The sequence below is a fragment of the Schistocerca serialis genome, chromosome 4, assembly GCF_023864345.2.
Source record: "Schistocerca serialis cubense isolate TAMUIC-IGC-003099 chromosome 4, iqSchSeri2.2, whole genome shotgun sequence".
In the NCBI taxonomy this organism is placed as follows: domain Eukaryota; kingdom Metazoa; phylum Arthropoda; class Insecta; order Orthoptera; family Acrididae; genus Schistocerca; species Schistocerca serialis.
In genome coordinates this window covers 247,588,508-247,602,840 of record NC_064641.1, presented here as the reverse complement: position 1 = coordinate 247,602,840, position 14,333 = coordinate 247,588,508, and positions in this window count along the sequence as shown.

The window sequence follows — 14,333 nt, the reverse complement described above, 5'->3', positions numbered from 1 at the left end:
TTGAAAGAGCGTGGCCAACTTCCTTCCCTGTCCTTCCCTAATCCGATGAGACTGAAGACCTTGCTGTTTGGTCTCTTCCCCCAACCCAACCCCCACGAATAAGCCAGATTTGTGTCATTTAGTAACTTTACGATAGCCACTGCTAGTTCAGTCGTACAGATTCAATTTACCATTTATAGCAGTTCTCTATTACACGGCGTACAAAATGTTTATAATCAAATTCTGTTGTAGAATCTACATTTTAATACTGTCACTTGCCGTACCAACGACAGTTGTGCAGTGCGACTGATTTAGGTTTAACCTTTCAGTTCTGCACTCAGAACACTATTCGCATATTTTAAGCTGAAACTCGGTGCAGTGGCTGATGGGATCAACTGTATTTGTCAGAATCATTTACTTTTGCTTCCGTCAATCACTACACCTTGTACTGCAAGAATTACGAAGGCCTGTTGAAAAGTAATGCCTCTGAATTTTTATGTGAAAACTCTTAAAGGTTTTTATTTTAAAAAGTCATTAATATTCTACATCTTTATTTTTCAAACCTACATATTTATTTCCCAACGTAGTCACCATGGAGACAAACACAATTCTCCCAAAACAAGAGACCAGTTCCTTGATATCATCAGTATAGAATATTTGACTTCGTTGATGAAGCCACAACCTTGCACCGCTTTATCACTATCAAAGTTAATCCATCAAAGGTGCTCTCTGGATGAGGCCAAGTCGGGACTGTACGGAAGACGGTCAATGACTGAAACCAAGGCGTTGGATTGTTTCAGATGTCGCAACATTTGTGTGTGGTCTGGCATTGTCATGCTGAAGTAGAGGGTAGAGGAACTCTTCGAATTCGAATCTCGATTACAGTACACTGTTTCTCACGCACCACATAGCTACGTTACAACCATCATGTTACACACTACCATTTGGAGCCCTTTAGCAGCAGAATAAATATGTAGATATGCAAAACAAAGATGTAGAATGTTGCTAACATTTGTTTTATTTAAAAATCTTTAAGGGCCTTCAGATAAACAATTCAGAGGCATTATTTTTCAGCACGCCCTCTTAGTGTTCATATTCTAATTGAATTACCCAACTAGTTATAGGTGATCTACAACACAGACTTCGAATGACGCTGCAGTTTGGTATTTTCCACATTAATGAACACTGTCAAACAAAAATCCTAGGAGTAAAATGAGACATTTGGATCAAGCCACGCAGTTGTAAATAACCACATTTGACCCCAGAGTCTAAGTGTGTCTGTGTACATAAAAGTCGGATAAACGTACATGTGTGTGCAAGTATGGTTTCATGGGCGCATTTCTGCAACAACACAGAGAAGTTAATTTTTTTGTATTATATTAGAATGGTGATCAACTGATGATTGTACTTAATTTTTGATATATATTCATGAAATTATGGTTGTTAGTATTCTTTCCACTGCTCTTTTGGAAGCTTTTGTAGTTTGCCATTACAGAAAGTTTGAAATTTTCTTGATGAGCTAAACATCTGTAGAACCCGACTCACTATGAGCCCAATTTGTAAATTTGGCAATTTCTGTTCATTCCCACCAGTGTGCCTATGTGCAGCAAGTCACGATAGTATATACATACTGAGTTACTTATGAATCCCACCACTATGGTACTTTTCTAGATAGGCTTAAATATGCTATTGTCAAACCATTACACAGAAAAGAAGACAAATCATCAGTGAAAAACTTCCTTCCCATTTCATTATTGGTAATATTTTCAAAAGTGTTTGAAAGGGTTATGTACAATAGACTTTATAAACCCTCAGTACAGAAAAATATTCTCTTTCGCAGTCAGTTTGGATTTGGGAAAGGATTGTCAACTGATCAAGCTATACTTACTTTTACAGATGATATATTAGAAACAATAAATCAAAAGTTATTACCACTTGGAATATTCTGTGATCTGGCTAAAGCTTTTGATTGTGTTAAGCATGATATCCTTATACAAAAGTTAAAATATTATGGGATAACAGGAGTAGCTGGCTCCTGGTTCTCATCCTATCTTGTTAATAGAAAACAGTGTGCGTCTGTATCAGGTTTACCACATAACAACAGTAATACAAAGTACGAAACCATCAGACAAGGGGTGCCCCAGGGCTCTATTTTAGGTCCCTTGTTGTTCCTAGTAATGACCTTCCATATGCAGTGTCACAAAATGCACATTTTATCTTATTTGCAGATATACAAGTACTGGTATAAAAAACAGTACCTGTGATCTCACTGAGCAATCAGCTAATGAAATATGGTGGTTATTGAAATATTCTTTTGGTCACTGAGTGTGTAATGCAGTGGTTAAGAGGTCATAAAGCACGTGGACATCTACATCTACATCTACATCTACATTTATACTCCGCAAGCCACCCAATGGTGTGTGGCGGAGGGCATTTTACGTGCCACTGTCATTACCTCCCTTTCCTGTTCCAGTCGCGTATGGTTCGCGGGAAGAACGACTGTCTGAAAGCCTCCATGCGCGCTCTAATCTCTCTAATTTTACATTCGTGATCTCCTCGGGAGGTATAAGTAGGGGGAAGCAATATATTCGATACCTCATCCAGAAACGCACCCTCTCGAAACCTGGCGAGCAAGCTACACCGCGATGCAGAGCGCCTCTCTTGCAGAGTCTGCCACTTGAGTTTATTAAACATCTCCGTAACGCTATCACGGTTACCAAATAACCCTGTGACGAAACGCGCCGCTCTTCTTTGGATCTTCTCTATCTCCTCCGTCAAACCGATCTGGTACGGATCCCACACTGATGAGCAATACTCAAGTATAGGTCGAACAAGAGTTTTGTAAGCCACCTCCTTTGTTGATGGACTACATTTTCTAAGCACTCTCCCAATGAATCTCAACCTGGTACCCGCCTTACCAACAATTAATTTTATATGATCATTCCACTTCAAATCGTTCCGCACGCATACTCCCAGATATTTTACAGAAGTAACTGCTACCAGTGTTTGTTCCGCTATCATATAATCATACAATAAACGATCCTTCTTTCTATGTATTCGCAATACATTACGTTTGTCTATGTTAAGGGACAGTTGCCACTCCCTGCACCAAGTGCCTATCCGCTGCAGATCTTCCTGCATTTCGCTACAATTTTCTAATGCTGCAACTTCTCTGTATACTACAGCATCATCCGCGAAAAGCCGCATGGAACTTCCGACACTATCTACTAGGTCATTTATATATATTGTGAAAAGCAATGGTCCCATAACACTCCCCTGTGGCACGCCAGAGGTTACTTTAACGTCTGTAGACGTCTCTCCATTGATAACAACATGCTGTGTTCTGTTTGCTAAAAACTCTTCAATCCAGCCACACAGCTGGTCTGATATTCCGTAGGCTCTTACTTTGTTTATCAGGCGACAGTGCGGAACTGTATCGAGCGCCTTCCGGAAGTCAAGAAAAATAGCATCTAACTGGGAGCCTGTATCTAATATTTTCTGGGTCTCATGAACAAATAAAGCGAGTTGGGTCTCACACGATCGCTGTTTCCGGAATACATGTTGATTCCTACATAGTAGATTCTGGGTTTCCAGAAACGACATGATACTCGAGCAAAAAACATGTTCTAAAATTCTACAACAGATCGACGTCAGAGATATAGGTCTATAGTTTTGCGCAACTGCTCGACGACCCTTCTTGAAGACTGGGACTACATGTGCTCTTTTCCAATCATTTGGAACCCTCCATTCCTCTAGAGACTTGCGGTACACGGCTGTTAGAAGGGGGGCAAGTTCTTTCGCGTACTCTGTGTAGAATCGAATTGGTATCCCGTCAGGTCCAGTGGACTTTCCTCTATTGAGATCATGGCAGATTCAACAGCCAAGGGTTTTACTGATACGTGGTTTTCTCATTTTAGTTTACAATTTGAAATGGCCCTGTTCACTGAACTATGCAATCTTTGTGGCACTCATCGATATCAGACACCTGCATACCATCCAAAGAGCAATGATCTAGTTGAACAGTGGCACCATACCTTGAAAACGGCACTCATATGCCATGGAGGCCAACAGACCAAAGCCCTACCTTTGGTGCTGTTAGGTGTACACTAGGCTAACAAACATGACTTATGGGCTCCTCTGGCTGAGCTGCTGTATGACGAAATACTCTCCTTACCAGCTGATTTTGTGCTCAGTCATGGCCAGAGACCAACCCACCCCTGTCACAAGTGTTGACCACCATACACCATGCCTCCACATCCCTCCTCCACAGCCACACAGTGTGCCAAATATTTTTGTTTACAAGGTATTGGTTGATTGTAACTTCATGATGCTCTACAATGACACAGTCTGGTCGCTTTGCAGCCTCTATGCACGGGCTTCACAAAGCACTTAAGTGAGGGGTAGACACTTTAGAGGTATTACTGAATAGCAAGCCTATGAAAGTAACGATAGACCATCTCAAGCCTGCAAGGACCCTTCATGATGACTCATCCACTGACGATGCATAGCTTCCTTTATTCCAGCCAGCCCCAACCCCTTTCACTCAGTTGGGGGCCTGACAGCACACACTAATGCTTGCAACAATTTTGAGGTGTGCTTGGATCCAAAACTTCCCGCCTGATGACCTGGACATCAAATCAGTTTACAGTTTTCTGGTCATCATGGGACAACACCCACAATGGCACGCCAAGAATGGCAACAGCGCCTGTCACATGTACCTATAACCTGCTGAATGGTGTGGCCTCTGCTGCTACTATATCGCAGCTTCTACTAGATGGCTACCTCATTATCATTGCTCACAGAGCGTTGCATCCACTCAACACCTCTTCTGAGGACTGCAACACTTCCACCCCGCATGCTGACTCTGGGCCTCTCTCTGACAATATTAGGTTTCTTCACATTCCATCCAGGTATGGAGTGCAGGAAGAATGATGGCTTAAATGCCTCTGTAAATTGTCTAATTTTGTCTTCACAGTCCCTAAGGGAGTGATAAGTAGGATGATGAAGGGCAATTCTAGATTATTCTCCTAATACTGGTTCTGATATGTTGCAAACAGTCATATACGTTTTTCACCTGCTTTATCTATGACTGGGCCTATCATTCCATTTCATATTCCTGCAAATTGTTATACTCAGGTATTTGTACAAGTTGACTAATTCTAACTGTGAATCATTGATATTGCAGTCACAGAATATTAACTTTCTTTGTTTTGTGGTGAACATAATTTTACAGTCCTATACATTTCATGCCAGTTGCCAGCCTTTGCACCACTTGAAATCTTATCAACGTCTGTCTGATATTTCTACAGCTGGTTTCAGACAGTACCTCATTATAGATAACTGCATCACATCTGTGAAAAGGCTAAGGTCTGCAAGGTCCTTAATGTACAATATGAACAACATGCCTGAGGTTACATCTACTTCTGTTGATGACTCACCATCCAAAATAATGTGCGTTGTTATACCTACCTAGAAATCCTAAATCCAGTAACAAATTTTGTTCGATTTCACTGGTAACTATACATTGGTTAATAAATGTTGGTGTGCTTCTGAGCCAAATGCTTTTAAGAAGTCAAGAAATATTGCATATGCCCAATTTTCTTGATCCAGGGCTTTTACAATGTCTTATGAGAAAAGTGCAAGTTGGGTTTCACAAGTTTGATGTTTTTGGAATCCCTGCTAACTGGTTTGGAGGTCATTCTGTGTTCAAAATACCTCATCGTGTATGAGTGCAGAATATGTTCTGGGACGGTAATTTTATGGATCAATTCTGTCAGCCTTCTTGTAGACAGGTGCAACTAGTGCCTTTTTTTCAATAACTGGGCACAACTTATTGTTCAAGGGATCTGCAGTATATTATGGTTAAAATGAGAGTTAATTAAACTGCAAATGCTGTATTCGATCTGACTGAGATCCCATAAGGCCATTGAGCCTTGTTCAGTTTTAATGATTCTAACTATTTCTTAATGTACTGACACTAAATCTATATGACTCATCTTTGCAGTGGTCTGAGACAATAGTTCATTCTTTGCATTAATCTAGTCCACTTGTTTACATCTGCCTGAAGATACTCCTTCAACATGGAACATGTGAAACACAATGTGAGAGTGAATAAAGTGGTGATAACTGCCTGAATTTCGTCTATAATAATACGAGGTTATGCTGGACTCACATGACTTCAAATACAGACATAAAATTTAAAAAAAGAACCAGTGTTATAAAGTAGAACTTAACTCCATCATCTACTGGCTTATTTTGTGGGTATAGGATTACAAATATTGCAAAGCAGTCTCTACTACAGCAAAAATAACACACTTACTCAACTTACTTCCTTTGGCCCCTTTTGGGACATAGGACATCCAGGAGAACTTGCCATACATCTACATCTTTGGCAATTTCCCTCAATTCTGATGAGGTCTTGTCAATTCTCCTTGCTTCCCCTTCCACTGTTCTCCACCATGTACCTCTGGGCCTGCCCCTCTTCCTTGTTCCCTGGGGATTCTGTTCCAGTGCCTTCTTTTTTTATTAATATTTCTCAATGTGTGCCAAGACCATCCCCACTTACTCTCATTTATCTGGCTTTCTATATGTAGCTAGTTTGTTATCCTTCAGAGCTCCTCCTTACTTATTTTTTTTCTGGCCACCAGAATTTCATTATCCACTGGAGACACTGACTTATGAAGCTCTGCGTCTATGATGTTCTATTCTTGTTTACTTTCCATCTTTAATGGGGGTATAGGACAGCCTTCAAATTTGTAATAAAAATACAACTTTGTTTTGCATCTTATGTTTCTGTTTTGTAATACTGGATACAGCTGTATGAAGGCAGCATTTACCTTCTTTATGTGGTTCCTCACATCTGCTCCACCTCCACTTTTTTTCTCTTACCACATTACTCACATACAAGAACAAGTTAACATCTCTAACTGTGCTCCCTCACAAAACAGAATCTCTTCCATGTTCTCAGACTTTATTCTCATTTCCTTTGTTAATGTTTAAGACAGACATTTCTGCTTCTTTTTCGGAAACTTTAATTTAGCTTTCCTTTCTGTCAGCCTTTGAGTTAATAAAACTATGTTCTCTGAAAAGTCCAAACCGTACAGACATTCATGATTCCCCTTCACCTGCCTGTTGTGACTCTTGCCGTAGTGGAGTCAAGGACAAACAGAGAAGTGTTATTGACAAAATATATCCCTGCTGGACTCTAGTTGTTACTTCTATTGTCTCTGTGAGAGTTCCCTTGTGGAGCACACAACATTTATAGCCATAATACAGATCTTTGATTATGTTTAGATTTTCTGTGCTACACACCATACTTCTGCAACACCAGCCATAGCACTTGATATTTCGTAGTTGTAGGAATTTTCACAGTCAATGAATGCCAGGTATATGGTCAACTGAAATTCTTTACTCTGTTCTAAGATGATCCTAAGAGCATTAAAAATATCAGTACAACTGAATTGTTGCCAAAAACTGGCCTGTGCTTTGCGCAGTCAACACTCAAGTGAATCTTTAATCTTATTTAAGATAATTCTGGTAAGGATCTTAGTGGCCACTGAAAGCATGTAATACCATGCCAGTTGTTGCAATCTAACATATTTCTTTTGTTCCAGAGTTTTACCGTCAACCCATTTTTCCTTTCCTTTGGGGATTTCTCTTCAAGCCAAATTTGGTTTCAAACCAGGTGGAGCATTTTAACAGAAATTTCTTCATCAGCTTTTAAGATCTCCAGAGATATGTTGTCTAAGCCTGGAGCCTTAGCATTTTTTAGGCTTATTACAGTTTAATAGCTTCTTGAAATGCTCCTCCCATCTTCATAGTTGCACCCGCTGAGCTGTAATCATCATCCCAACTTTGCCCTTAACTGGTCATTCATGTCTAAAATTCTTTACTGGCAGCCAGTCAGTCATAATTTACAGCTCCTTTATGTTCTGTGTTGCTGCCTATCCTGCTATCCATCTGTCCATTTTATTGACTCTCTCTTTATCCCCATTTTCACTCTTTTGTCTGCCTCAGTGTATTCTTTATGCACTTCAATTTTCTGTGCTCTTCTCTCATTTAACTTCGATATCAATTCATTCCTATGGTAAATTTCATTCCATATATCAGTCGAGGTTAATTCTGTCCTTTGATGCATCTTAGATGATGATGATGATGATGATCGGTTTATGGGGTGTTCAACTGTGCAGTCATCAGCACCCATTGATGAAACTTAGATCCTGTAATTTTTTGCCAACCTGTTTCAATTCCTTCCTGCACAAAATTTTCATCAGAAAGGACCCGCAGTCTGTTTTTGTGATTCAAGGGAAGTCCTTCTTGGTCTTTTAACCTTCCCCCATCTATTTTTCTGCTCCTGTGATTGAACTTGGTTCCATCTGCCACTATCTTCAGTCTGAACTCCACCAAAACTAGGTGGTGGTCACTGTCAACATCCACTTCTCTTAAGTCTCACATTTAACAGATAGTGTCAAAATTTACAGTTTACTGATATGTGGCCTATCTGACTTACAGTAACGCTATCTGGCAAGACCCATGGTATTTATGGCAGTTATGACATGGAAAAAGCATACCTCCAATGACTAGGTAATTTTCAGAGCACATATCTATCAGCAGTTCACCATTTCCATTTCTGTTCCCAATGCCCTGGACACCCATGATCTGATCAGAGCCTTTATTTTCTGAAGCCACCTTGGTATTCAAGTCTCATGTGATAATTTTTGTGTCTCTATTATTGATTTGCCTGAGGACTCAGTTTGGCTCTGTGTAAAAGGAATTATTTACGTCACTCTCAGCCACTTCATATGGTGCGTAGCATTGAACTGAAGTGATATTTTGCACATTTATTATAAATCACACAGTTATTATATTTTCTGAAACAGGTTTCCACTCTAGTAAGCTCCTTTTGCTGCTTGTTGATAACAAGGGCCCTACACCATCCTTGTTCATTGCATATTCACCTTTCTGTCCCATATAAGGCAGCACTCACCATTTTCTGTTTGAACTTCCCACAATTATCACTACCTTATTTTACTTAGTCCCAATACATCCAGTTGGTAGTTCTCCATCTCTTTCTTGACTTGACATAATTAATCATTCTGCCTTTCTAAACATGCTTACATTCCAAAATACAATATAAGTTTTCCATTTCAGGCCATTGGATTCTTTTCCTAGGATACATCCAGTTATTTGTCCTTTTAGTAATTTGAATAAGCATGTTATGAAACAGATAACAGGAAAACAGTTATAACTATTCGTCCGTACTGGACAATCCTGTACCTTAGAAACTACACCTGTAAAAATAAAAGCGTCAGCTAACACTTTGTCTAGCCAGAACATCTATAAAGTGCTGTTGATTGGCCTTGCGTAACAACATGTTGCCTTATCTTATTCTGTAACTGACAGGATGTAATTGTTCTATTTCTTAACTATTCATGGGAAAACCATTATTTTTAGTTTTATACATGAATATGGGTAAGAAAATACATAACTGATTTAAACTTCATGTACTGTAATTTAATAATATACAGTTTAAACAACACTATTATAAATATGCTGTTTTTCACTATTTATGAGCAAACATGGTTATGTCTTTACACTGCATCACACAGTGTTCTGTCAAATTAAATACTGAGGAGGAGCTATGTACAACCACTGAAATACACAATAAGGCTCCTATATTTTAAAAATGCCTTTCACGTGTACAAATATTGCTGTGAAAGTGAATAAAGTACCCAACTAAAAAGTTGAAGAATTCAACAATGCACATTGGCACAGAAAAGACATTACATAGTACAACAATACAGTATTGTCAATACTGGATACATATACACTTTCCACCACATAAAATATTAGCAGTTACAGTTATATCCACTTTGGTTTAGCTTGTAATGGAAAAATACATTTCTTCAAAAGAAATTCTGCTTCAATACAAAATTTTGAACTGCGACTTCAAAGAAAACAAAAAAGCAATTACTGCAATAGAAAAGAAACATTTTCTTCAAAAACTGTATCAATATGCTTTGACATTTTTCAACCTCAAAATCATTTTTCCATCATTTTATTTTATACCAGTGAATATGATAACAAATACAAATGCTATTATAGAAAACTGTTTACTGAGGTGATATGGCTGTTGAAATATGTTCCTTTTGATTGTAATATAACATGATGTTTACAAAATGTACATCATTTGTAATGAAAACTGAAAGTTCATTTTCCTCTTAATAATACAATGAAAAAATATATGCTCTAATAATGTATCAAAATTTTCATATCATTAAGGGGATTCAACAATAACATTTTAACCATTATTTTGATTGTAGAAATTCTAAAAATATATTAAACAGATTTACACTGCAGAGGATATTTTTTTCCTTAAAACATACAATTAGCTATGGTACCTGAAAAAGAACCAAGAGAATCTATGGGCATTTGATATAGCATTTTATGTTGCTATCAGTAAAACTTAAAAACTGGCTCTCAGGTTAGTGAGTCAACAAGCTATAAAGTCTGTAAACAGAAACACAAAATATGAAAATATAAAAATTATTTCAGTAGAATAGAATATATGAAAAGAATGTCTGCTGAACAGGCTATGTAAGCAGGGATACAGTAGCTAATACACACAGCAAACAGAATCTTTTGCTACAGTTTGACCCATGTAGTCCTATACTTTTTCTAATCAGTTTTACACCATTGTCAATTATTTAGCATTTTCTGTCTCATTTTTATTTCTTTGGACTATCTCTCAATGAAGCACTTGATAAGTAGAGCATTTTTTTCTGTTCATGTCTCAAACATAATTCTCAGTTACTTTTGTGGTTCTCTTTTTGAACTGAAAACCAGTTTACAGTTCCTTACTTGCTCAAAAGTCTGACTTTTTCTTAGTGTACAAATATCAAAGATCATCCTGCACATACATTTCTTTCAGTAAGTCACGGTATGGAAGGAAGTATTTACCATAAACTACACTATTACATTGACTAATATTGATCATAAAAACCATATCAATTGCTGCATTAATCTCACCCACACAAAAAGATGAATAACATACATCAAAATCTTCTGAAAAAGAACACAGCCATCTACTTTAGTTATTTCTCTGCAAAGTACATAAAAAAGGAAAGGATATTTGTAACAATTATCCATTTCCAGCAGAGTACAGTTTGTTTTGAATTCTTAGAACTTAGTGAAGATCTTCAGTCTCAATATGTTCTAAGGGCCAAAGTCTTTATTGTCATATTAAATTTCATTTTTAAATAATTTCTGATTCATTGTCTTTCTAATTGCTGGTTATATAAAATGATCCTAATTTGTACATGTTGGTAGGAAGGTAGCAAATGAGTCAAAATGAAATTTTACTTAACAACATGTATGCACTGTTTAATTAGTCAGATCTATGCTTTCAAAATTGCTTAGTAAGTTCACTTTACAGAAACAATAATTTATACTTCTTTTGTTTATACACCTATTTCTTGTATATGTCATTCTGTATGTATCTTCATACACATGAAAATATTTAACCCGTCACCCTCCTCGCCCATAATTCACACACACCCTCAAGTAAGAAAAATATTTCTACACAGAAAGTTGAAAAAGGGGCAAATATGAGAACATTGCGTTCCATAAACTGAATCACAGTAGAAAATAAGATCTGTACAAACACATCATTGTTGAGATGTTTGCGTTGTTGAGAAGTACTCTGCTTGAATGGCGTATTGTAAATGAAACAGATGTGGCAAGATATACACATCAAACGAAGATTAATTTACAAATACATAATTATTGAAGGTTGTGATAGAGCTCTCTGTGGTGGAAACAGCAAGGGAAGGTAATGACATTCTCACCAGCCTTAAGAACTTTGGTAGACTAGAATAACCTGAATATAAACATATAGATTACAGCTATATATGAAAAACATTTTTTCCAGTAGTGCCAGTCCTGCAAGTCATACAGAAGAAGTTTTGTGAAGTTTGGAAGGTAGGAGATGAGATACTGGTGCAAATAAAGCTGTTAGGGTGGGTTGTGAGTTATGCTTGGGTAGCTCAGGCAATAGAGCACTTGCCCCTGGAAGTCAAAGGTCCCAGGTTCAAGTCTCAGTCTGGCACACAGTTTTAATGTACCAGGAAACTTCATATCAGTATCAGCTCTCGTTACTTTACTTCTGACAGCATCTCATCTACCTTCTGCTAGTAGGTAGAGCACTTGCCTGTGAAAGGGTAAGGTCCCAGGTTCAAGTCCTAGTCTGGTACTGTTTTAATCTATCATGAAGTTTCAGTTCAGTGCACACCCTGCTACAGAGTGTAAGTTCATTCTGGAAACAATCCCCAAGGCTGTAGTTGAACCATGTCTCTGTCTCTTAAGTATCCTTTCTTCCAAGAGTGCTAGTCCTGTAAGATATGTGGGAAAAACCCTCTGGTGTTTGGAATGTACAAGATGAAGCACTGATGAAGGTATAGCTGTAAAGAGGGGTCCCGAGTTATGCCTGCATAGCTCAGTTGGTAGAGCATTTACCTGTCAAAGGTAAAGGTTCCAGTCTGAGTCTCACTCTAGCACACAGTTTTAATCTGCCAGGAGGTTGCAATTCAGTGCACACTCTGCTGCACAATGAAAATTCATTCTTCTATATTATCCCAAGTTTCCTGGCAACAGGCATTTGCAGAGGAAATCATGTACAAAAAAAAGACTTAAAAGTATTTCACAATGAGTTCATCCAAATAAAATAGTGTTGGCTTATTCTCATTCCATGTTTTTTTTTTATTTTTATTATTATTTTTTTTTTTTTATTACTTATTGAATCAATGCAGATAAAGTAAATGACATATTTATTCACCAGAAGTGAGCTGTTAGACTATTGTGTAAGTTAGATAACTGAACATCTTGCAGAGAACTCTCTGAGGCTCTTGAAATTCTTATCGTAACCACCCCACATTTGTATTCCTTAATGGTCCATGTTCCTGGTAAGAAAAATCAGCTTCATCTTACTACAATTTGCAACACTAGGCAAATGATTTTCATGGAGACTTGGCTGCTTTGTCTAGTGTTCAGAGTCGAGTTAGGTACTCTGGTGCACACACATTCAGCAAGCTCTCATCTAAGATAAAACAAGAAATAAAATTAAAAAGATACCTCATTAGCTACCCCTCCTACAAATTATCTGATTACGGTATCTAAATTCATGGACTGAAAATTTCTGTTAGCTTTATGAAAAATTAAAGTGTACATTGTATAACTGCACGACTTGCAGTAATGTACTTTAAACAGATCTCTATGCATACATCTGCAGGCAACTAGTTTCTGTCAAAAATAAAATTTTAGTCAGGTAAATATTAAGTTATTAACAGAATATAAACAATACTGTAGCTATTTAGACCAACTGAGAAAGCATGGCTGTTCTTTCCTCTCGAAACATTGGCACTCTTTCTAAATTCTTGGGTTACATGTGACAGGTGCAAGCACTACTAAGTATCATAGTGATTGTTTATTGTTAATGCAATGTATGTAGTAAATTTTTATGTTAGCATATACTTTGATTTATTTCCTAGCCCTGTTGGTTTTCTCCTTGATACGACCTATGAAACACAGTGAGTGAACACATCAGTGACTCTTATTTTTGATGGAAAGAAGAATTTCATTACTGTATCCCTTTCATCATTTTCATCTCTATCTTGCTCCATTCCTATATGCTACATGTGCCACAAATAGTAATTATTTCCAACTGTTATAATTTTACCTTTTTTATGGCACTGGGTATATTTCTTGAAACATATGAAACATCTTATTCTTTAAAAATTCAGGGATATTTCTTTAATTATATCAACTCCTGTTATACAATTTCACAAAGCACTTTTTGCACACTTGTGAAAGAGAAATCAATTTAAAACAGCTTCCAATGAAATATGGTGTTGGACTGCAGCAACTCATTCTATAATTTGTTACGAATGGGTAATCTGATATGGAGGCCGAACAAAGTATGTAGAGATGTAGGCACATGTTTCTCTTCTTGTGTTTGATCAGCTGACTCTGTGTGTGTGTGTGTGTGTGTGTGTGTGTGTGTGTGTGTGTGTGTGTGTGTGTCTGGGGAGGGGGGGGGGGGGGGGGGGGGAGATAAACTGTGGACTTTCTTGTGGATGAATTAACCATTGGTTTCAAAAGCATGACATCTTACCTGGTTTTTCATTTGTTGATTGAGTTTCTGACATATTTTGTACTGGAAAGTACACATTTACATATGCTAATGTAAAGTCCTTTGTGGAATATATATATTTTAAAGAGGAAATTTGACACCATCAAATAGTTGAAGTGCTGAATCACTGATAGGCACATAAGTAAGACTGAGAAGGAGTTTGATAGCT